This window comes from Agelaius phoeniceus, chromosome 27 (assembly GCF_051311805.1).
Source record: "Agelaius phoeniceus isolate bAgePho1 chromosome 27, bAgePho1.hap1, whole genome shotgun sequence".
Lineage (NCBI taxonomy): Eukaryota > Metazoa > Chordata > Aves > Passeriformes > Icteridae > Agelaius > Agelaius phoeniceus.
In genome coordinates this window covers 5,165,863-5,188,784 of record NC_135291.1, presented here as the reverse complement: position 1 = coordinate 5,188,784, position 22,922 = coordinate 5,165,863, and the positions used below count along the sequence as shown (strand labels likewise).

Below are 22,922 nucleotides of genomic sequence, written 5' to 3'. Positions count from 1 at the left end.
TACCCCAGGTGGCCTAAGGATAAGGCCCCAATATCTTACCAGATTCTGGATCCTTCACTAATGCAGGGGTTTCTTTCCTTTTGTTGCAATTGTGAATCATGATTAAAATGTCAAACAATCGGTGGGTTGGGGTCCATCAAAGAACAATTCAAAAAGTTGATCGCATAAAGGGATTTCTGCAGTCTCTTGGCAGGGTTCCATCTCTGACCCCCCTTTCTGTTGTACCAAGAGATGTTTGAGGGAGCCATGAGCCTGTGACAGATTGGCCTGTTGGGGAATGAGGAATACCTGTTTTGTGCATAATTCCCCAGAAGGCAAAAGAGTTAGCAACTCGATGGGAAATATAAATTGGGCCATTGCCTGTCTTCACTTCAGATGTATACCAAGAATGGCAAAAGCAGCAGTGAAGTGTCTAGAGACATCGTAAGCTGTTTTCCCTGAATGGGCAGATGCAAAAAGAGCACCAGAAAAGGTATCAATAGAGGAATGAATGTATTTTAAATGACCAAATTCACAAAAATGGGTAACGTCTGATGCCAGACTTTAAGGCTCTGAAGCCCTCTGGGATTAATACTTCCTGCAATAGAGAGAAAAGAACACCTTTGGCAATCAGGACAAACAGCAATAATTCTTGAAACTTGGGCTTTACTAATGCCAAAGTGCCAAATCAAAGTGACACCATTTTGGTGAAAAAACAAATGGATCAATTTAGGCTGTTCTATCTTATTAGGCAGAACAGATTGTTGTACAGGCATTGTTAAAAGGCCAGCTTGCCTGTTTCCTTCAGCTAAAAATCTGGGACGGTCTGTATGTGAACAAATATGCATAACAAAGTAAGGAAATGTTCAATTTTCTAAGGAAAAAACAAGGAGCTGCAACCAATAAAATTGTTGTGAATTTTCAACTCTTTCTAAACTGATGCTTTGGCTCTCATCACTATTCCTGCAACATAAGCTGAATCTGTACGCAGATTAAAAGGAACAGAAAATTTTTGAAAAGCTCTGACAACAGCAGCAAGTTCAACAATTGGGGGGGACCACTCAGATATGGATAAATCTGCTCTCCATTAGACCCACTAGAAGAGGGGTCTCTCCATACTACCACAGATTTCTGAGAGTGACCAGAACCATCTGTGAATACTGTTAAGGCTTGAAGTGGAACCTCACTCCTCTTGGGTTTCTCTGTCAATTGAAAAAAAAAAAAAAAAAGCTTAAAAAAAGCTGTTAAAACAACTCATGTTTTGGAGGATGTATTGAGATTTGTTCACTGAATTCAGGAAAGGCAATCTGAAGAGCCTTGATCCCTGAACTATCCAATTCAAATAAAAGGTGGTTAAAGGTAGGAAAAGAGTGGAAAATTCCCCTCCTGCAAGAGAAATGAGTCTCTGTCAGGCCTTAACAACCAGTTGGGCCATCATTTCATGTTGGGTACTGATGGTTTTAGTAATTTGGGGTGTAAGTAAATCCATTCAGTGATAAACAAAGAGTCTGGTGCATTGGGGTCCCATTGAAACATCAAGGCATGGGGCTGTTTTGCTGGATGCAAGATTATTAAAAAGAAAAGCAGCTCAGGTGCCCAGTGTGCAGCTTGTAGGTTTATTATGACATCAGTTGGGCATTGCAGCGCCTGCTGAACTTGAAATGTAAGTTGTCTAGGTGATAAAAGGTCTGAATCTCCTTTTAATCATTCAAACAAAGGGCTTTTAGCTTTGTATTTGAATTCCCTAACAAGGAGTGCACCCAGCTGATTGTTCCCAAACATTTTTGTGCATCATGTAAGGTGCAAATATTTGTCTGAATTTGAAGAGCTTGGGGAGAAATTGAAGAGACTCCAATGCACCACCCCAAACACCTCCACGAAGGATGTTTTTGTACCTTTTGGGAGCTATGCAAAGCCCTGCCTGAGTTACAGCTTTGGTGACAAGGGCTAACTAAGGCTTCCTCCATGACTTCCTGTTGTTCAGCTGTTACAAAAATATCATCCATAGAATGGTGCAAAAGAACATTAGGCATTTGTTGATGAACAGAATTGAGGACCTAGCGATATACCACTGGCAAATAGTACAGCTGTTTTTTATGCCCTTAGGTAAAACTATCCAGTGATATCGCTCTAAGGGTGCCTGCATGTTTGTGCTTGGAACTGAAAAGGAAAATTTAGGACCATCATCAGGATGTAAAGGAATATCAAAAAACCAATCTTTTAAATCAGTAACAGTCAAGTGCCAATTTTTGGGAATCATGGTAGGAGATGGGAGACCTGGCTGTAAGGCCTCTGTGTCTTCCATAGCTGCATTATTTTTCAAAGATCATGGAGTAAGCGCCATTTGCCAGTTTGTTTTTTGATAACAAACATGTGAGAATTCCAAGGACAGTTAGAAAGGACAAAATGCTCTTTCTGGATTTGTTGTTGGAGCAACTCTGTTAATACACAAAGTTTTTGCAATGGTAAGGGCCATTGATCCACCCAAACCATTTTCCCTGTTTTCCAGGTTAGTTTTAAAGTGTCACTCTCCAACGGCCCCCTTTAAAAAGCTGATTGAATCCTAAAGCCCCATTGGGAGAGAACATCCCCCACCACAGTACCATTGGTACTGGTAATACAAACAGTATGATTGAGGCACGGTGTCCCTCAGGCCCTTTGATCTGTATCCAGTGGTGGGTTTGACAGCTGCGGCTGCTTCCTCCAATGCCTGAAAGTGCCTGGAGCACTTTAGCAAGGGACCACTATGAGGGCCATTTGTCTTGGGAGATAACTAACTTCAACCCCTGTGTCTATGAGGCTGTCAAGTGTTATCTTTTGCCCTTTTAATGTCAGGGTACACCAGCATGTGGGGTATTTTTCTAGTATAGGTTGTACCCAACATATTTGGGGTGTTCCAGTAGACCCAAATCCCCTTTTTCATATTACGTCTGTAAAAGGTATGCTCATGGTTTGGGGCAATAAAATCAGTTGAGCTATTCAAGTTCTTTGGGGAACAGTGAAAGGCAGTTGGAGTGTCCAGGCCATGATCATAATCTCATTATCAGAGTCTATAACCCCAAGGACAACAAGAAGTCCCATCAAGGAGATGGATGACTAACCTAAAAACAATGCATGCCTGGATGGTCCTAAAACTCCTGTGGGAAGCAAATGAACTGATGACTCAAGTAACATTAATGTGATGGAGGTTGCCAACCCAGACAGGTTTATCTGTCAACCATATCAAGGCTACACCAGGACATTCATTCCCTGCATCACAGTGGCCCCTATTAAAAATACGTATTTTGACACCCCATTGAGATAAACAATGTCGTCCCCACAAACTTTGAGGACCATTGGCAACATAGGGTCTGATGTTAACTTGTTGGCCATCAGGATGTTTCACATTAATTACATTGGCTGACAAACCACCTGTTGTAGCACCACCCAACCCCAGAAGTCCAAAACTTGCATGAGTGAGAAGCCACAATTGAGGCCAGCAAAGTCACAAGAGTATTGTGACATCTGCTCCAGTGTCAATCAAGCCTGTTACTGATATGGTTCCTGGATGACATCCACTGGCAGTGAGGATGCATGTCTTTTCTGGATGGTTCTCCGTAACTTTCTCAGCCCAGAACACTTGAGGTATCCCTGTTGATCCAAAACTTCCTGTGCCGCGACTTCGGTCCACTGTATTCAGAACAGAACTCACAAAAGTTTGACTTCGGTCCACTGTATTCAGAACAGAACTCACAAAAACTCAAAAAATTTTAGCAATGCAAGTTCCTTTCTGAATAGTGACAGGAGGGTCATCAATGGGTACCATAGCATGAATCTGTCCTAAATAATCAGCATCAATAAGTCCTAAATGCACATGAATACCTTTTAATTGTAGTACTTGATCTTCCTATCAAAAATGCACTCAATCCCCGTCCTATTCAACCATAGGCATTGAGGGGCACTTTGCACATTTCTTTTGTCAGAATGGTTACTGTGTCAGTGGTGGGTATATCAATCCCTGCAGACCCACTTGTTGCCCCTGAGTATTGTTCACAAATGTTTAGCTTTGCAGTGATGGGGAGGCCCATATTTGCTGCTGTAGTTGTTGGGGTATTTGTTTTCACACATGGCCATTCGCGCTCCTCTTCTTGTTTCCCTGCAACAGCTGACCATTTGCATGATATTTACTCCTGCATTGTTGAGCATAGTGCCCAAATTTAGCACAACAATTGCACACAACATTGCTGTATGCACTTGGCTTGGATGCTATTTTCTGGGTATTACACTGTGCCCTTACGTGCCCTTGCTGTCCACAATTATAGCATTTTGATGAAGGTCTTAGAACTGCAGCAAGAGCTGCTATTTTATGCTCTACTGAACCAACTTTCAAGCAAGCAGTAATCATTTGAGGCAATGTGGGTTCTCCAGGTAAAGCGTCAAATAATCTTTCTGCAGTCTGAGTTTGCATTTTCTTTAGCCAAATGTATACAGAATTTGTGTCACAAAGATTCATCATCTACCTGTTTTTCAATAGCTGCAGCAAGCTCTTCCACAAATTGCAAAAATGGTTCTCTCATCCCTTGTTGTATAGTATCATATCTCTGTTTTGGAGCTGCCATTTCCATTGATTTAATTAAAGCACTCGTGCCAATTTGCTGAGCTTGTGCCAAAATTGAAGGATCCCACCTTGCCTGTGAATCTGGGTTAGCAAAAGGCCCAGTGCCCAGTAGGGCATCAACACCCACAGCATGATGAGGGTCGTGTTGAGGCAACTGCATATTTGTTAGAGCTGTCTGCTCAGCCACTTGCCTCCAAGTTTCTTGAAATACACGTATTGTACTGGCTGGAATCGAATTGCAGCAATATGCATGATGTCATAAGGTGCAAGCATATCTGCATTAATTACACATATTAATTGCATTACCTCTGAGGAATTAATGCCATACTGAGCCACTTTTGATTGGAGATCTTGCACAACCTTCCAGGCAAAGACGTGATGACTGTCATCCTGCCCTCTTCCAGGAGCTGCTTTAAAACCTGGAAAAGCCATAGATAGGGTTATCACAGGCAACATTTGCATTAGCACTGTTCTCCTGAGGTACTCTTGGAGCACCTAATCTTTCTATCATGTCCCAATTCTTTTCTTCAGCTGCTTTCTTCCTAACAAATTCCCAAAACTCCTGAGTGTCCAGGTTTAGAGCAAATTTGGGAGAGAATCCCCCAAAGGAGCTCCAGTAGGAAAGCAGATCCAATCTGCTCTTCTCCCCCCAACTGGTCTGGGAGAAAATACCTCCTTGGAGAAAGGTGGAAAAAACCTGTCTATTAAACAATAAAACCTTAACAATATCAAACAATAAAATCTCTTGCCGCTCCAAAAGAAATGACAAACTGAGAAAGTCCCTCCCCGGGTTGCGGCTCAGCTCGCTCTGTCTCTGATCAGTCCCTCCGGTGCTGGAAATGTTGCAGGCCAGGCCCGGCCTGGTGGGCCACAGATGCGGCTGCCCGTGCTCCCCTGGGTGTTCAGTCCAGAGCAGGTTTCAAGAGCTCCAAGGAAAAGGGAAAAAAACAAAAGTCCCCACAGTAGGGAACTTCTTTGCCTCAGCTAGCTAAAACTAACTAAAAGCAAAAGAGAGCTCTGTCCCACTGTCAGTCCATCCGCAGACAACAACAGTCCAGGGGCAGAAATGTGGAGGAGTGAGTACGGTGTCTGAAAAAAACCTGCTGCTTCTTCTCTCCCGCTGCTTCACTCTCTGGAACACTCTTAAAGGTGCTAAACTTATTATTCAACATAATATAAGGTGCAAAACTTATTATTCAACATAACATAATTGGGGATAAAAGCATCATATAGTCAACCCAGGACACTGAGGCTGTCAAGGAAGCCCAGTTACTTGACGTGGGGGCAAAGTCCATGGGGCAGTAGGGCTACAGCTATTAGAAGGTGAACTGTCAATAGTTCCCTGCCCCAACTCCGATGTTACTGCGGGCGACTCATCACTTGATTCGCTGTCGCTGTCACTGTCAGGTAACGGAGGACACGACCTTGCAGATTGTTCATGCAGCTCAGAGGGGAGCGAAGGGGCAGATGGCTGGGCTAGAGCAGAGGGAAGCAGGGGAGCAGAAGACTGGGTTTCTCTCTCTGCTAAAGACATTTCAGCTACCTGGTGCAGTGGTGTGGTGTATACAGGCACCATCAGGAGCTGCTGCGCAGCTGTGACATAAAGAGGTTTAGGAGTCTGAGAAGGAGATACTATGGCAGTTTGTCCAGAAGTTTTGGCTGTCCCAGAAGCTTTGGCATCCAGCCCAGAAGCTCTGGCAGCTTTCCTGGAAGCTTTGGTAGCCTGCCTGGTAACTTGCATGGCACCTGCACCTTCTTCAAGGATAGATTCACCAAGTTCCCCATCAGAGGCCCCCTCTGCCTCATCCCCTTCATCAGTTTCTGATTCTTTCTGATCTTTCTGATTCTCTTCTGATTTCCCGATTCTTCATCCACGTCCTGCTCTTCTTGTTCTCACTCGGTTTTCCATTCCTTTAATGCCTCAAAAAGCGATCCCCAGGTAACAGCTAGATCGACAACAGTTTTATCTCCCACTCAGATGACTTCCTACAGTCTGTCCCTGACTTTTTCCCATGCTTTAACACTAAATGCTGTGTCAGGATCAGTGCCAAAATCCTGTGATTTAGCCCACAGCAATATACTACGAAGGGCATAGTCTGAAGTATTAATTCCCTTATTTCTTAACAAAACTTTTCATGTAGCCAAAACAGTCTCTTCTTCATTAGATAAATTATTTCCCATTATTACTAGTTGGTGGCTCACCTACTTCCAGGTGTCTTGATAGGAGAAAATCAGGTCTGGACTTCCCTGTGGCTTCCACCCGCCATTCTCAGCTGCACCAACGCCGCCTCCCCCACTACGTCCCAGTGAGTCATGGCTGCCAGTCTCTAGGAGCCCGTATGGGTCCAGATCAAGTATGTTCTTAAGGGTGTTGAATCACATCAGGGTCACCAGATGTCACTGTCAGGACAGTCATGACACAAGGCAGAGACCACAAGCAGTCTCAGATGGCAACTCTTTATTATCGAACATGGCTGACCTTTTATACACTTTCTAATTGTTTATACTTCTTCTACCCTAACTATTGGCCACAATAAATCAACATAACATCATTGGTAATAAGTTACAGTGACTTCAACTGACTTTCTAAAAATACTTCTTCCAGCTGCAAAGTTCTCTTCTTATCTTTCTTCAATTCCTCACTTCTCTTGGTCTCCTTAGTTACAGCCTTGGAGAGAGCTCCTTATCAACTTCTTGCTTGTTTCCTTTCTTCTCACTCCTTTAGCTAACAGGCCCGCTGTTGGCCCCTTCCACACAAAGGCATTTGCTATACCAGCCCCCACAGTAAGGTTCATTAGTAACGGTTGCCCTATGCTGAAGGCACACAGGTGGTTACATGCCTCTATCATTTACAGCAGGGTGGGCTCCTCCTTAGACAAGGACTTCAGAAGTTTTTTACAATTCTCATTAGCATTTTCAGCAGCTAATTTTGAAAGCAACACCTGTCTGGCAATGTCATTCTCAATTTGTCTTTTAAGAGCTTGTTTCAAGCAGCCATTGAATTGCATATAAGGCTCTGCCAGTCCTTGCTTTACATAAGTAAATACTTTTTGGGGGGCTCACAGCATCAGGAACCTTTAAAAATGTGCTATGCACAGCTTCAGTAATACCCTCAAGGGCCTCACTAGGAATGTGGGTTTGCCCAACAGGGTCTGAGTGGCTTCCTTCTCCTGCCAGGTGGTCAGTCATGAGGGCTGCAATATTCTGGTTTGCATGTCCCACAAATTTCACAAGCAAAGCTTCTAACCCCTTTTTCCACTGAGCGTCTGTGGAGGCCAGTGGGCCTACAGAACAAAGGCCATTATAGACCTTTGGACAGACAGACAGACCCCAAGTTGGAGAAATCTCCCCTGTTCAGGGCAATTGAGCAGACCCTCTTCCAGGATGCTTTGTTGTATATGCAAATGTACCCAGTTCTACCTCCCTGGTTGGACTGTTGGCCTCTCCCTCCCTTTTTCCTTATATTTATGTCCTTGAATGTTTTCCCTTCCCTGCTTATCCATTGGCCCCATATTGCCTCAGTGTCCCACCCTCTTTACCCTATTGGTTGCCACCCCTTGTCTCCCCTCTGTACTGCCCTGAGCCCTCAGCCCATTGGCCCTGATGCTCTGTTCCGCCCCCCTCCATGTCCCCTGTATTTAAACCCGCACCCTCCACTGTTCTTTTTGTCTTTGTCCCTGAACCCCTTTGTGCGTGGCTGGAATAAACCTCCTTCTCTGGCCTCCATAAAAGACCCTTCCCATTTCTTTGTCATTGGTGATTCTACAAGTGTGTGCTGCAGTGATTGTGTGTGTGTGTGTGTGTGTGCCTGTGCCACCGAGCGGCTTCATTACTGGAGACACTTCTGGAAGGTCACGGCTCCGCTGCCTCTCTCTCCACCACCAACAGGCTTGCGGCTTGTGACAGCTGGCAGCCTGAACAGGGACCTGTTCGGAGCATTCCTGGAGGTGTCTTCAGTAGCTTTTTGGCTACTGAAGTTAAGCCATGTTCAGAGCAGCCAATTCCCAGAGGAGTCTCCTAAGTTTTATTGGGGGAATCGCACAGGCGACCGGCAACCTTCTTGAGGCGAGAAGATTGGTTGAAGCTGACGGACAACCTGGAGAGGTTTTGTTGACCCACTGTCATGTGAGTACTATATTTGGGGGTCATCATTTTTTGTCTTTCCTTTGCCTTCTTTTCCTCTTGGATGTTGGGAGGAAGTGTGGGGATGGGAGCCAAACTGATCCACCCACACAGGGAAGTTTATACCCAAGTTAAAGGAATCCTTGTTGGAGAAAATTTTCATTTTTCAAAGGGAGATTTAAAATGTTTTCTTCATTGATTGTTCAAGTATTTTCCTGATGTTATGAGGGAATTCATTCTAATGAGTTCTGGGACCATATAGGGAAAAGGTTCTATGTTCTTTGAGTTAAAGGGGATCTTTCAGTGGGGAAATTTTATCCTTTGACCTTATTGTTACGTCTGTAGAAAATGCGGGGAAACATTCGGGCCTCCAGTTTAACACCCCTTCTCCCTGTTCCTCCCCTCGCATCCCTAAACCCTCTTCCCTGCCTCAGGCAGGATCGGGAGATGGATCCTGCAGCAGGCACAGGGTTGCTACCATCACCCTGACATCTCCCAGTGTCCTCTGTCCCCTCTCCAGGGCAGCACTGGCCATGCTGCCTTGGGCTCTCTCCTAACCCTCTTACCAATGCCCACATACCCAGTTCTACTACCCCCAGCTGTTCTCCCAGATGGTGCCAGGAATGTGGCCAGCCCCGCCATCTTGTCTTCTCCCTCTCCAAGTTTTTCTGCCCTTTCTCCACAAAATGGTGCTGACCCCACAAAGGCGATGGCCATTTTGTCACCTCCCTGTCCTGCCAAAAATGATGCCTCTGACCCTCCTCCCACTTTCTCTATTCCTGTAATCGCGCCCTGCCCCTCCCTTCTGTGTCAGGAAGTGTGTCCATGTTGGGACTTCCCCTCTCTATCGGGAATCCCCTCCCCATTGTGCACACCAACCCTACACCCTCCTCTCTTGACTCCTCCTGATGGTCCCTCCCATTCCCACAACACTGGATTCAGAAGTGGTGATGACAGCGACCAGAAGGAGCCCATATTGGCTTCCACAGCTGCCCACAAACAGGCAGATTCTGGCTGCCCCAAGAGGCTCCATGCAGTCATCAAGTGCCCTCCATCCTCCTCGGAGGATGAAAATCTGCAGACCCGGATTCCAGTCCTGAGTCTGAGGATCACTGGGCCAAGCTGCAGAGGGAAGCCACTGGGAGGGCTCAGAGCTCACCAAAAAGATTGTGGGCTTGCCAATTATATGTAAACATAGCAGAAGAGTGACTGCAATCAATTCCTGGGAGCCAATCCCCTATGGGGAATTGAAGGAGCTCTGCAAAGTGGCTAAGGAATATGGTTGGGGGTTGCATTTCTTAAAAAACTTTCTGGAAGCCACCTTCTCTGACCGTGTCTTGGTTGTGCATGAAAATAAAAATATCATGAATTGCCTACTCTCCCTGTGTCACAATCCATCCTTACGAACGGGTTTTGTGATTGTTTGTGGATTTGATCTCAGGGTGCAAAAAACCGACACGGCACAGGGGGGTTTGCAGTGATAATCAAAGCAAATGCACCTTTATGGAATAACTAAATGCATTGGGGAGGAATTGGGGAAAAAAGGGAAAAATAAGGAAAAGAGGGAGGAAGAGAAAGGAAGGTATATAGCTACCAAACATAGAACAGCCAAGTCCTTTGATGTCCAGCCGATGGAGTTCACCAGGTCACGTCTCGGGAGATCTTGAAATCTCTAGCTAACTCAGAGGTTTTTATTATGATAACTCTATTGAAAATTGTGAGGGAGGGGGGGAAACAGATACAATAAAGAATAGATGTAACAGGTAGTCCATGTTCTCAGCAGTAAATGAGAGCCATTGTCTTCTTGGTCCAGTGGTCACAACCTGGAGGCAAACATCTCGCTTTGGTCAGCTTGCCTCCCCCACACACCTGCCCCGGGCTGGGGGTTTCAGTCCCAGTCCTTGGAAGGAGCAGAGGGGCCTTTTCACATGGGGGTTTCATGTCTCGGTCTTTGATGGAGAGGCTCCTTACATCTCAGTCTCTCTGTCACGGTGGTTGTAAAACAGGTGAGAGTCTTCTGTGGGGGGACCACCCAAGACTCAGGAGAAGTCCAGCCAGGCCGAGAGGTGGGACAGCTTCCAAGGCTATTGCTGCAAAAAGGCAAGATGCCCCCTTCTTCTTTCATTGGGCTCAGTGTAGCATACAGCAAACAACACCTGTGAACAATAGCTTAGCACTGTGCTCAGGTCTCGGAGCCATTGGCACGTAACTTTCTCCAACAGGGCCAGAAACTTCAGACAAGGGTCTTTTCTTCAGTGGTCCCCAATGACGATCGTGAGGCAGATGAGAGAAACTTTGGACAGAGTCTCACACCCCGGTCGAGTACATGCTGTGGGAGAGGCAGTAAAAAAGGCATCTCAAATCACTGGCGGACACATATTCAAAAGATGCCAACAAACCAAATTTAACCCTTGAACAAATGGCAAGAGAAGGTGACTTCCAGAAGCCACAAGACCAAGCAAAGGACTTACAAGAAGCTGCACTCGGTGACATCACCACTGCTGCAAAGACATCCCTGCTCCTCACTCTCGATGACATCCTACATACACAGAGCTTCACTAACATTAAACAAGGGCAAGTGAAATTTTCATGAAATTTGTAGACAGACTTAAAGTTGGACTTGAGTGACAAATAGAAAGACCAGAGGCCAGGAAGGAAGTGCTAAATAAAATGGCCTTGGCAAAGGCGAACAATGAGTGCAAAACAATATTAAGACCCAGAATCTACAATCAACCAGATGGACGAGGCCTGCACCAAATTATCTTCCACTGAACACACCGTGGCAAGGGCAATCTCTAAGGGAGAGGGCCTTTTTAACATCCCAAGACGCTGCAAAATGTTTTAATTGTGGGGAACTGGGCCTTTTTTTGAAGGACTGTCCAGAATACAAAATGCCTAAAGACCAGCAGCCACCAAAGAGGTGCCATTCATCACACTGTATGGATTGCAACAGACATTCTAACAACTGTTCTCAGTTTTGTTATCACCAGTAAGCTCACCACCACCAGCACCATTATCAGCCAAAAAGACTGCAGGGTGGCCCCGTGTGAAGACAGCAAATGGAAAGCTGTTTCACTGTACCCTCCCCACTATTCTGGAGGTCCAATACGTGGGAAATTCCCGCGGAGCTCTTCATACTCCGAACAACAGACCAGAGTGACCAAGGCTTTCCAGCAAGTTCAGGTCAGGACCTGACACCAACTGGTGAGTGCTTTGTCTATACAATTTGATGACTCTGCTTTCTATCGTATTCCCACCAGAAAATATGGACCCCTAGAGGGCCTGAGGGATGTGCTGGTAATAGGTAATTGTATTCATGGACCAAATGAAATACATATTATAGTGGAAGTACAAACTGTTGGGCCAACTGACGAAATCACGGTCACTTTCTGCTGAAACAGTCCTTGTATATATAGGCAACAGGTGTGCATGCTTCAGAACTGCTTGTGATTTTGTATTCATAGAGAATATTGTAGTAGATACTAAAAATTATTCAAATGTTTGTGCTTGTAACTTTACCAAGATTACAGGATGTGATTTCTCTTCTGAAGCTCCAGTTACCTCTCACTACCTATTGCAATCAACTACACACTGATTCACAAACTGATGCCTACTCCTATTGGGATGAATCTCACTTTGGTAAGTCAAGTGCTGCTTCATCAAGACTTGGTAGAAATCCTCAAAAAGATAAAGAAAAACGGACAGAAGCCCTGGTGACTGTTCATCATAATGTGAGACAGATACACCGTGTTATGGAGAGGGTAAAGAAAGATGCCGAGCACAGGTGGTGGGATACCCTCTTTGGGTGGTCACCTACTGCCACGAGTGTCCTGAACAGTGTGTGTCAACCCATCGTTACCCTTTTGATTCTAATTGTGCTTGGTTTTATCTTGTCATCAGTCCCATTTGTTATGAATTGGAGGATGATGAAACGGCTGACAAGATTGATGTCTATAGTCAATGCACACAACTTGGCTGATGTCCTCTACACTGTGGACATCCCCAAGTCAATTGACACAAGGCAATTATGAATTAAGCATTTGTGTTTTAGAGCAATCCTTGATTCCCGTTTATGATTTTGTGAGAATTACTTTCAATTTTTAGTGAATTGTTTTAGAAAATAATTTTAAAGTTAATGCTTATATTATGATTTGTTTATTGTTTTGCTTTTGATTATTTGTTATTTGTTTCAACCATTTGAAAATTGTTAAAAAAATAATACTATTTTAATTAATTAACTATTAGAGTTAATTCCCAATATTACCGGATGGAATGTGCCTGGGGTCGTCTGGCCTTGCTGCTGGACCAAAGGTGGCAGCTGTGGTGGTCTCACCCCAGAGACACCCCTGGCTAACTGGGTATTGAAGCTGGCGCTTGGGACAAGTCCAGGCAAGCAGGAACTCAGGTTTACCTCTGGTGGAAAGACTTTAGGCGATGGTGAAGGTAAAAGGAGACGCTGCTGGAGGTTTTGATCCAGAGCTTTATTCCTAAGTCACAGACCTCTGAATGTTGCAACAGCTCCAACAGAACTCAGAACCACGTGGTTGCTGGGTATTTTAAGCCCGGGGAGAGGGGGAGGGAAGGGGTAGGTATGGCACCAACCAGGTGGGAGGGGGGAAGTCTCAGGGGACAAGTGACACCTGGATAGCCCAATGTTGCCAGGGCTGAGAAGCATCTTTTGAACTTTGCCAATCAGATGATGCCCTTGCTGGAATGTTAAGATTGACGGACAGCACTTAGCAAGGGGGCAAGGGGAAGGGGAAGGGAGAGGTTGTTGGCACACCTGAGGGAGGAACTGGGATAGCTGAAACAGAGTATTACATCACACTGCAACAATTAACCATTTTGAAAATTGTTATGAAAATAATACTGTTATAATCAATATTAATTATGTTTGTTTATTGTCTTCCTTTTCCCCCTCTTTTTCCTATCCTTTCTTTTCCTCCTTTTTCTCTCTCTCTCTCTTTCTTCTCTCTGTCATACTGTCCCTATTTTTCCAGGTTATACTACCAACATACGGCCAGTCCTGAAGACTCATCAATGATACTCCAGAGCGCTGCTGATAAAGATCCCTCAAGACAATTGTGAGTCACGGGGTCATGTGAGAGTCTGTCTGAAATATCCCTCATCTGCCTCACGATCGTCATTGCGGGGGGGCACTGAAAAACAGACCCCTCCTGTCTGAAGTTTCTGATCCTGTAGGGGAAAGTCATATGCCTGAGACCTGAGTGTTGCTCAATTATTGTTTTCACAGGTGCATTTGCTATATGCTACACTGAGCTCAAAGGGCATTTTGCCCTTTTGCACAATAGCTCTGGAATTCTCCCCGCCTCTCGGCCTGGCTGAACTACTCCTAGGCTTTAGGGTGGTTCCCCCCAAAGAAGGTGCCTCTCGCTCGTTCATAACCACCATGACAGACAAACCGAGATGTAAGAAGCCTCTTCATCAAGAGACCGAGACATGAAATCCCTATGTGAGAAGGCCCCCTCTCACCTTCTTCCAGAGACTGGGACTGAAACCCCCAACCCGGGAGAGGTGTGCAGTGGCGGGGGAAGGAAAGCTGCCCAAAGCAAGATGGATGTTGCAGGTGCAGGCAGTCAACCACGAAAACAATGGCTCTCACCTACTGCCAAACATGGACTGTGTGTACCCCTTTCCAAACACCATTCTTTCCCCCTGAAGATACAGTAAACTACCTTTGATTTAGTTGCAAAATCCATCCCCCCTTCCCCCATCAAAAAAGAGTGTAATTGGGGTCCAGATGAACTGCGCCTCTGAGATCTCCCTGGACGCGGCCTGGTGAACTCCATGGGCTGGACATGGAGGGACTTGGCAGTTTGACGTTTGGTAGCTATATACCCATTCTTTTTCCTCCCTCTTTTCCCTTATTTTTTCCTTTTTTCCCTGATTCCTTCCCAAGGCATTTTTGCTGTGGTTATTTCAATAAAGGTGCATTTGTTTTGATTGTCACTGCAAACCCCCTTGTACCGTGTCAGTTCTTTTGCACCCTGAGATCAATCCACGAACCATCACGAAACCCATTCATAAGGACGGATCGTGACACACCCAAGCTGCGTCCCCGGGATCCGCCCGCCTCTCCCAGCCCCAGAGCCCCCTTTCCGTGACCCAGGGACCCCCTGAACCCCCTTTTCTGCCTTTCCCAGCTCCCAGACCCCACTTCCCTGAACAATGGAGACTCCTGGACCCCTTTTCTGGGTTCAGGGACCCCCTGGATCCCCCAGCCCGCCTCTCACAGTCCCTTCCTGGAACCTTGGACCCTTCCCGATTCTCCCGGTTCCGCTTCCCAGCCCTTGGACGCCCCCAGACCGCCCAATCTCTGCGTGCCCCCAGTTCTCCACCCCCTGTGCGTCCTGCGGGGATGTCCTGGCAGGTCCCGGGGGGGTTCAGGGGAATTCCCAGGGTTTGCTCTGTCCCCTCTCCCTCCCTGTGCTGCCCCGGTCACTTTCGCGTCTCCCAAGCTGCGGCACCGGGACCCGCCCGGGGACCGGGGACTGCTCCGGCACCGGGACCCCCCTGAACCGCAATTCCTGGGCACGGGGACCCCCCGAACTTCCATTTCCAGGCGAACCCCCCTTCCTGGGCACAGAGACCGCCTTGAACGCTAATTTCGGGGCACTGGGAGCCTCTTTGTACCCCCTTCCTCAGCCCCGATAATCCCCGCAGCCCTTATCTGGAGACTGGAACCCCCTGAACCCCAAATCCCGGGCATGGAAACCCCCCTGAACCCCCATTTCTGGGCACCGGGACCCCACTGCATCCCCTTATACAGCACTGGGAGTCCTTGACCCCCCCATTCTGCTGCACCAGGATCCCCGTGCACCCCCATATCCAGGACTGGAACCCTCCCAAACCCTCCATTCTCAGACACAGGGACCCCCCTGCACCCCCCCATCCGGCACCAAAGCCCCCCTGCACCCCCTTTCCTGGCCCTCCCCCATCTCAGACACCCCAGCCCCCGCTTTTCCTTGGGGCGGGGCCAGGGCTGTGGGCGGGGCTGCAGCGGAGCAGCGCCATGGCTCCAGCGCTGGCTCTGGGGCTGCTCTTGGGGCTCCTGGGGGACCCGGGGGGCGCGACCAAAGGTGAGTGGGAACCCCGAAACGGGGAAACTCCTGAAGTTCCATTTCCGGCCACCGGGAACGCCCTAGACTTCCATTCCTGGGCAGGGGAACCACCCTGTACCCCAATTTTGAGTCTACTGACCCCTCTCAACCCCCTTCGCCAGACCCGGAACCCCATTCCTGGACAGGAAAACCCTCCCGAACCGCCATTCCCAGGCATCAGAATCCACTGAGCCCCCATTCCTGGGCGCCCATGTCCGGGCACCGAGACCCCCCTGTACCCTCTTCCCTGGCACCGGGACCTGCTCGTCCTGCGGGGAGAGGTGTCTCAGGATGTCCAGGAGGGTCCCTGGGGGGATTCTGGGCCCCAGGACCCCCCTGAATTTTCAGTTCTGGGCACTGGGACCCCCCTGCACCCCCTTATCCAGTACCAATTCCCCCCTGCAACCCCTTTCCCATCCATCCTGCCTTCCCCAGTCCCCAGACCCCTCTTTTCCTTCATCCTGAGACCCCTGGACTTCCATTCCTTCTTTTCTCAGTCCCCAGCCCCCCCCATTTCTCTGCATCAAGGACCCCCAGATTCCTATTCCCAGGTCTCCCCACCCTGTGACCCCTCATTCCTTGGCACTGGGGACCCCTGGACCCCCTTTCCTGGGCACATGCATCCCCTGGAACCCCCATGCCACTTTCCCAGTCCCTGTACCTCCTCTCCCCCTTTCTATAACCCTGGAACCCCCTGAGCCCCCATTCCTAGACACCAGGACCCCCTGCAGGCCCTTTCCTGTCCATCCCACCTCTCCCACCCTGTACACCCTTTCCTGTCCATCCCACCTCTCCCACCCTGTACACCCTTTCCTTGGCCCCAGGATTTCCAAACCCCTTCCCAGCTCTCCCAGTTCCCCTTTCATTGATCCATGATCTCCTCAATCCCCCCAAATCTCCGTGTCCCCCCAGTTCTCCACTCCCTGCGTTACCTGCACGTGGTGGTGTCAGAGCCCAGCCCGGGGATCCCCCAGTTCATGGATATTGGGTACCTGGATGGGATCCCCTTCGTGCGCTACGACAGCGAGCGGGGCCGGGCAGAGCCGCTGATGCAGTGGATAAAGGATGGAGTCAAGCCAGAATATTGGATATGGGGACCCAGACCAATGTGAGGAACCAGCACAGTGATGTCAGGAACCTGAAGATACTGCGTGAGCGGTACAACCAGAGCGGCAATGAGTGAGGGGAGCTGTGGGACTGGAATGGGGATCCGTAGGGCTGGAATGGGATCTGTAGGGCTGGGATCCATGGGGCTGGGATGGGATCTCTGGGGCTTGAATGGGAACTGTAGGGCTGGGGATTGGATCCATGGGGCTGGAATGGGATCTATAGGTCTCAGATGTGGATTCACAGGGCTCTAAGTGGCTGAAATGGGGATCCATTAAGTTGGAATGGGATATTTTGTGATCCACGGATTGGGATATGGGTCCATGGGGCTGGGATGAGATCCATGGGGCTGGGATGGGATCCATGGCGTTGGGATGGGATCTGTGGGGCTGGAATGGGAACTGTAGGGCTGAAATGGGGATCGATGGGGCTGAGATGGGGATCCATTAGACTGGGATGGGATAGCTTGTCATTCATGGAGCTGGGATGGGATCTGTGCACTTGGGTTGGAATCCATGGGGGTGGGATGTGGATTCGTGGGGCTGGGATGGGAACTGTAGATCCCCAATGTGGATTCACAGGACTCCAAGGGACTGAAATGGGGATCCATTAAGCTGGGATGGGATATTTTGTGATCCATGGGTTGGGATATGGATCCATGGGGCTGGGATGGGATATTTTGTGATCCATGGGTTGGGATATGGATCCATGGGGCTGGAATGGGATCTGTGGGACTTGGGTACAGATCTATGGGGCTGGGATGGGAGCTGTAGATCTTGGATGTGGATTCACAGGGCTCCAAGGGGCTGAAAATGGAGATCCATTAGACTGGGATAGGATAGCTTGTGATCCATAGGGCTGGAATGGGATCTATGGGGCTGGAATGGGAACTGTAGGGCTGGGATGGGATCTGTGGGGCTAGGATAAGAACTGTAGGGTTGAGATGGGGATCCATGGGGCTGGGATGGGATCTATAGGTGTCAGATGTGGATTCATAGGGCTCCAAGGGGCTGCAATGGGGATCCATTAGACTGGGATGGAATATCTTGTGATCCATGGGGCTGGGATTGGATCCATGGGGCTGGGATCTGTGGGGCTGGGATGGGATCTGTTGGGTTGACTTCCATGGGGTTGGGATGTGGATCCATGGGGCTCCAAGGGGCTGGGATGAGGCTCTGTGGGTCTCCATCAGACTCTGTGGCTCCAAAGGGCTGGAATGGGGCTCTGTGGGGCTGGGACACAATTCCAGGGGTCTCTGTGGGTACAATCCCCCCAGGTCTCCACACAAGGTTGAGGTCTCCACACAAGGTTGACAGTTTATGGCTGTGACTTCCTGTCCGATGGGAGTGTCCGTGCATCCCACCAGATTGGCTACGATGGGCGGGATCATATCTCCTTTGACCTGGGATTCAGGAGATTCGTGCCGGCCGACAGTGCTGCTGAGATCACCAGGAGACGCTGGGAACAGGAATTGAACGGGGTTGAGATGTGGACAAATTATCTGAACCACATCTGCCCAAAATGGCTCCAGAGGCACATCAGATATGGGCAGAAGGAGCTGGAGCGCAAAGGTGGGAGCAGAATTCCTGTGAGGGATTTGGGAATGGAGGACTTGGGAACACAGTATTTCCAGTGGGAATTCTATGGTCAGATCTCATCCCAATCCCATTGCAGTATGAATTCCATGGTCAGATCTCACCCTGATCCCATTCCAGTGGGAATTCTGTGGGCAGATCTCACCCCAATCCCATTCCACTGGCAATTCTGTGGGCAGATGTCACTCTCATCCTATTCCAGTGGGAATTCCATAGGTAGAACTCACCCCAGTCCCGTTCCAATGGGATGTCCCTCACCATTCCATGGATGTCCCTCACCATTATCCCATTCCAGAGCCCCCTGATGTCCATGTGTCCGGAAGAGAGGAACACGGGACGCTGATCCTGTCCTGCCATGTGTACGGATTCTACCCCAACACCATCGCAGTCAGCTGGATGAAGGGGGGTGAAACCTTGGATCAGGAGACGGAGTGGGGCGGGATCGTTCCCAACAGCGACGGCACCTTCCACACCTGGGCCAGGATCGAGGCGCTGCCGGAGGAGCGGGAGCAGTACCGGTGCAGGGTGGAGCATCCCGGAATGCCAGAGCCTGGGATCTTCGCTTGGGGTGAGGATGGGAATGTGGGGATTGGGAATTTGGAATTCCTAAATGGGGATTCCCCTCCCCCTCCTCACTATCCCATCTCTCCGTGGTGGTCGCTGTGTCTGTCATCGCTGCCATCCTCATCCTCATCGTTGTCCTCATCAGATTCAGTGTCTGGAAGCTCCAATCTGGTAACACATGGGATGGGGGTCGGGAAGGGACACGGATCCACCCAGCACCGTTCTGGGAATCCTGTGACACCAATGCTGATCCCACTTTGTTTCCACAGGGAGGAGGGACAGGAATGGATACAACCCGGCGGCCGGTGAGTTCCAATGGCGGATCCAGCTCTGGATCCCCTCTGTGCGGATCCCAGGATGGATCCTGGGGTTAATCCCAGTGTGTGATCCGTGCTGGAATCTCATGGATCTTCTCTCTCTGCAGGAAAAGACATGGGAATGAATGGCTCCACTGCAGATACAGCATGGGATCAGGGTGGGATTCCAGAGGGAGATTGGGGCAGGATGGACAGACTGGGATTGGGGAGGGATTTTGGATCAGGGCAGGGGTCTAGAGTGGGATCAGGTGGAATTGTAAAGTGGGATTGGAGCTGGATTCTGGAGCAGTATCAGAAGGGATGGATGGAGCAGGATTGGGGTGGGGTCAGGTAGGATTCTGGAGCAGCTCCCTCTCCCAAGGGGATCCAGCCAGGTCCATCCTGTGGAATGGGGACGGGGACAGGGTGACACTGTGACCCTCTCTCATCCTGGTAGTAATCACTACCTGAGGGATCCATGGGGCTGGATCCGGCCCCTTCCCTCTTCCTGGGAAAGCTGAGAGCTGCCAGCAGAGCTCATTCCACTGCTCCCACCCACCCCACAGCTCTTGGTAACAGATCCATTTCCCCTTTTCCATGTCCCAGTGTTTTAAAGCCAATAACCACAAATATTCACAATGCTTCAGTTCTGGTGTGAAATTATCCTGCTTGGGGCAATAAATTCTGCTTGGGGCAATGTCCTGGATTGTCAAGCAAATTGTATTCTATTTGCCATCTGTATGGCAGTTGTCTTCTGTTAAGTAGGCAGTTTTCCTTATCTCTTCCACAACTGGGGAGACATCCGTTGATAACAGGCTATTGAATGTCACTGCACAACTGATAAGAACGACAGCATCCCAGTGTGAGATGCTCCACCCAGAGGGGAGAGCCAAGCATTCCTACCTGGATATAATCTTGAGTTTCTGGAACACCAGCATGGCTTTCTCCACTGGATTTCCCAGAGGAAACAGCTGCTCTCTTCCCCTAGATCTTCAGAGGAAGACTACACTCTTCTACAGGATCCCTGCTCCAACAGAACCCACCTGACACTCTAGGAGGGCTGCAGCCACGACTCCAATTGGACTGCTACCAATACCCTGACCCCCAGGGTGTCAGGTTGTGTTCTGACTCTGTCAGTGTTGTTTTAGTTTACTGCATTGTTTATTTTATCCTTTTATTTTCTTCCCTACTAAAGAACTGTTATCCCTGCTCCCATATTTTTTGCCTGAGGGCCCCTTAATTTAAAATTTATAGCAATTTGGAAGGAGGGGGTTTACATTCTCCATTTCAGGGGAGGCTCCTGCCTTCCTTAGGAGACTCCTGTCTTTCCAAACCAAGACAGATTTTGGTGCTTAACGTGAGGCTCGAGGGCACAGAAATAAAAAGGAAATAACAGTTCTTGAGTAATCTAATTTTTGTACGCTGCTACAGAAACCTTGTTAAGCTGTCATCATGTGGTCCAGCTTACCTTGGTTTGGGTGGCATGTGGTTGTGGCTACATTTCTCCCATTTGCAGGCCCTTATCTAAACATGGGTCCTATAACCAAGGCTACTGTGGCTGTTATCCAGTTTGTTTTATGGGTGAATAAGGGGAGGAATTAATGGCTTTTTAACTTCCTCTGGAAAGCAGGCACATGGATTCACAGCTATCACACACTAACTGTATGTTTTTGGGGTTACTTTAATATTAGCACCTGCTGTGAGGAAATGACACCAGGGGAAATCTTCTCCCAACCCTTTAGCCATCTCTTTGGGTCTGCTCTACCACTTTTTGAAGGGTTCAGATCCACTCTAAATACTAATGATATCAAACAGTGGCTGGTGTTGCTGGAAGGCTTGTTCTGTTTAGCATTTAGAGATAAGAGAAGATTAACTTGGATAACCACCCTGACACCTACCCCAAAGACAAGGGATGCTGCCCCAGAGCCTGGCCCTGCCCCACAGCCCACCTCAGCTATAAACTACCCAGATTGGATGGGGGTTCTGGTGAAGGAGATAAACGAGGTGAGCCAAATGCTGAAGGAGCACATTTCCCAAGCTCGTGAGAAGCCCTCCCAGTGCCTCGAAGAGGGAGAGTCTAATAGTGCAGCAGTGGAACCCACAGATGTTACAACTGTCCAGGTTCCAGCTGAACTGCAAAGGCAGACACAGCCAGCAGCAGTTGCTCCTGTGGAAACAAGGAGATCTAAGATGAAAGCAGGGCACCCAGATAAGGGAGGGCCCTCACAACCCTCAGGAGACCCAGAGGTTGAGATCGTCACCGAGTCCCTGACGTATGAAAATCTCCAAAATCTGCACAAAGACATTGTATGATGGGGATATGAGACTTATACAACCTGGCTACTTTGGGTCTGGGACCTTATAAGTACAGGTGTGCAACTGGATGGTGGTGAGGCAAGAAATTTGGGACCCTCAACCCAGGACTCAGGTATCAATCAGATTTTTGTAAGGGAGCCAGGGTCCCTTTCCCTCTAGGAGCGGCTTTTAATGAGTGTCAGAGAGAGGTTTGTCCACAGGGAGAGCATGCAGGAGCACCACCATAGAATGTGCTGGAAGACCCTTGAGGAAGGGATCCAACAGCTGAGAGAAGTAGCAGTACTGGAGATACTCTTTGGGAGGGATGGACAGCATGAAAATGACCCCGACAAGGTCGGGTGCACAGGGTAAATGTTGTGGAGCCTGGCAAATCTGGGGCCATCTCAATACACCACCTTCATTGCAACGATTAATGCAGATACCAACCAAGAGACAGTGGGCTCTGTCGCCAACAAGCTTAGAAAGATGAGAGTATGATCAATGGCCCAATGCTGGCTCATGTCTCTGCTGTGATTAAAAATCTCAAAGAGGAGATGAAGGAGATGAGGGAGGGGTGAGGTGTCACAGACATATTTTATGAAAAATCCTTTCCTTAGGATTTTTTCCTCCTGAGAAGCTGAGAGGCCTCAGGAACAAAATGTAAACAATAATTGTCGTGAACGGTGGAAGAATTGCCTCACACAATATGTGTGAACAGCAAATCCCAAAGTTTATTGATAGCTCACACATATTTATATTGGTGTTAATGAAGCTTATACATATTGCAAAAGCTGAGCTCATTATTGGTTAAAGCACACTTAGATCAACCACACCTACTTCTATGCTCTAATGATTATTTTGTTTCTATGTTTACATTCTTATAGCTACTCTACCTAGGCTATCTTCATTTTCTGGCAAGCGATTTTCTCCCCCATCTTCCTGTTTCAGCGAAGATCACCATGACCTCTGTCAGTGATTGGACACTGGTTACTTAATCCCCAGCTTGTTTCCCCTATCCTTATCCAACGGTATCACATCGAAGTGGCCTTTCTCAGCTAGCCAATTATCCACAAAACTCTCCACAAATAATTATCTGCTGCTGTGGAATTAACAGGTGGATCTGTGATTGGTCTCATGTGGTTATTTCTAATTACTAGCCAATCACAGTCCAGCTGTCTGGACTGTCTTGGTCAGTCACAAGCCTTTGTTACTCATTCTTTTTCTATTCTTAGCTAGCCTTCTGATG

General features: G+C 48.3%; 1 protein-coding gene, 1 long non-coding RNA gene and 1 pseudogene across 3 annotated transcripts in view; 2 read left to right on the top strand and 1 right to left on the bottom strand.

Moving 5' to 3' along the window:
• Window positions 1-22,922, bottom strand: part of LOC143695937 (uncharacterized) — a 297,449-nt gene that overhangs the window by 108,206 nt on the left and 166,321 nt on the right. The gene's annotated exons all lie outside the window — the stretch shown is intronic.
• On the top strand, window positions 15,693-19,160 carry LOC129132007 (class I histocompatibility antigen, F10 alpha chain-like; annotated as a pseudogene). Its single transcript, XR_013185359.1, has 4 exons — window positions 15,693-15,798; window positions 16,732-16,988; window positions 18,216-18,497; window positions 18,817-19,160. The product of XR_013185359.1 is annotated as a class I histocompatibility antigen, F10 alpha chain-like (transcript).
• On the top strand, window positions 19,222-19,391 carry LOC143695994 (uncharacterized). Its single transcript, XR_013185465.1, has 2 exons — window positions 19,222-19,256; window positions 19,355-19,391. It is a non-coding gene; the product is annotated as an uncharacterized LOC143695994 (long non-coding RNA).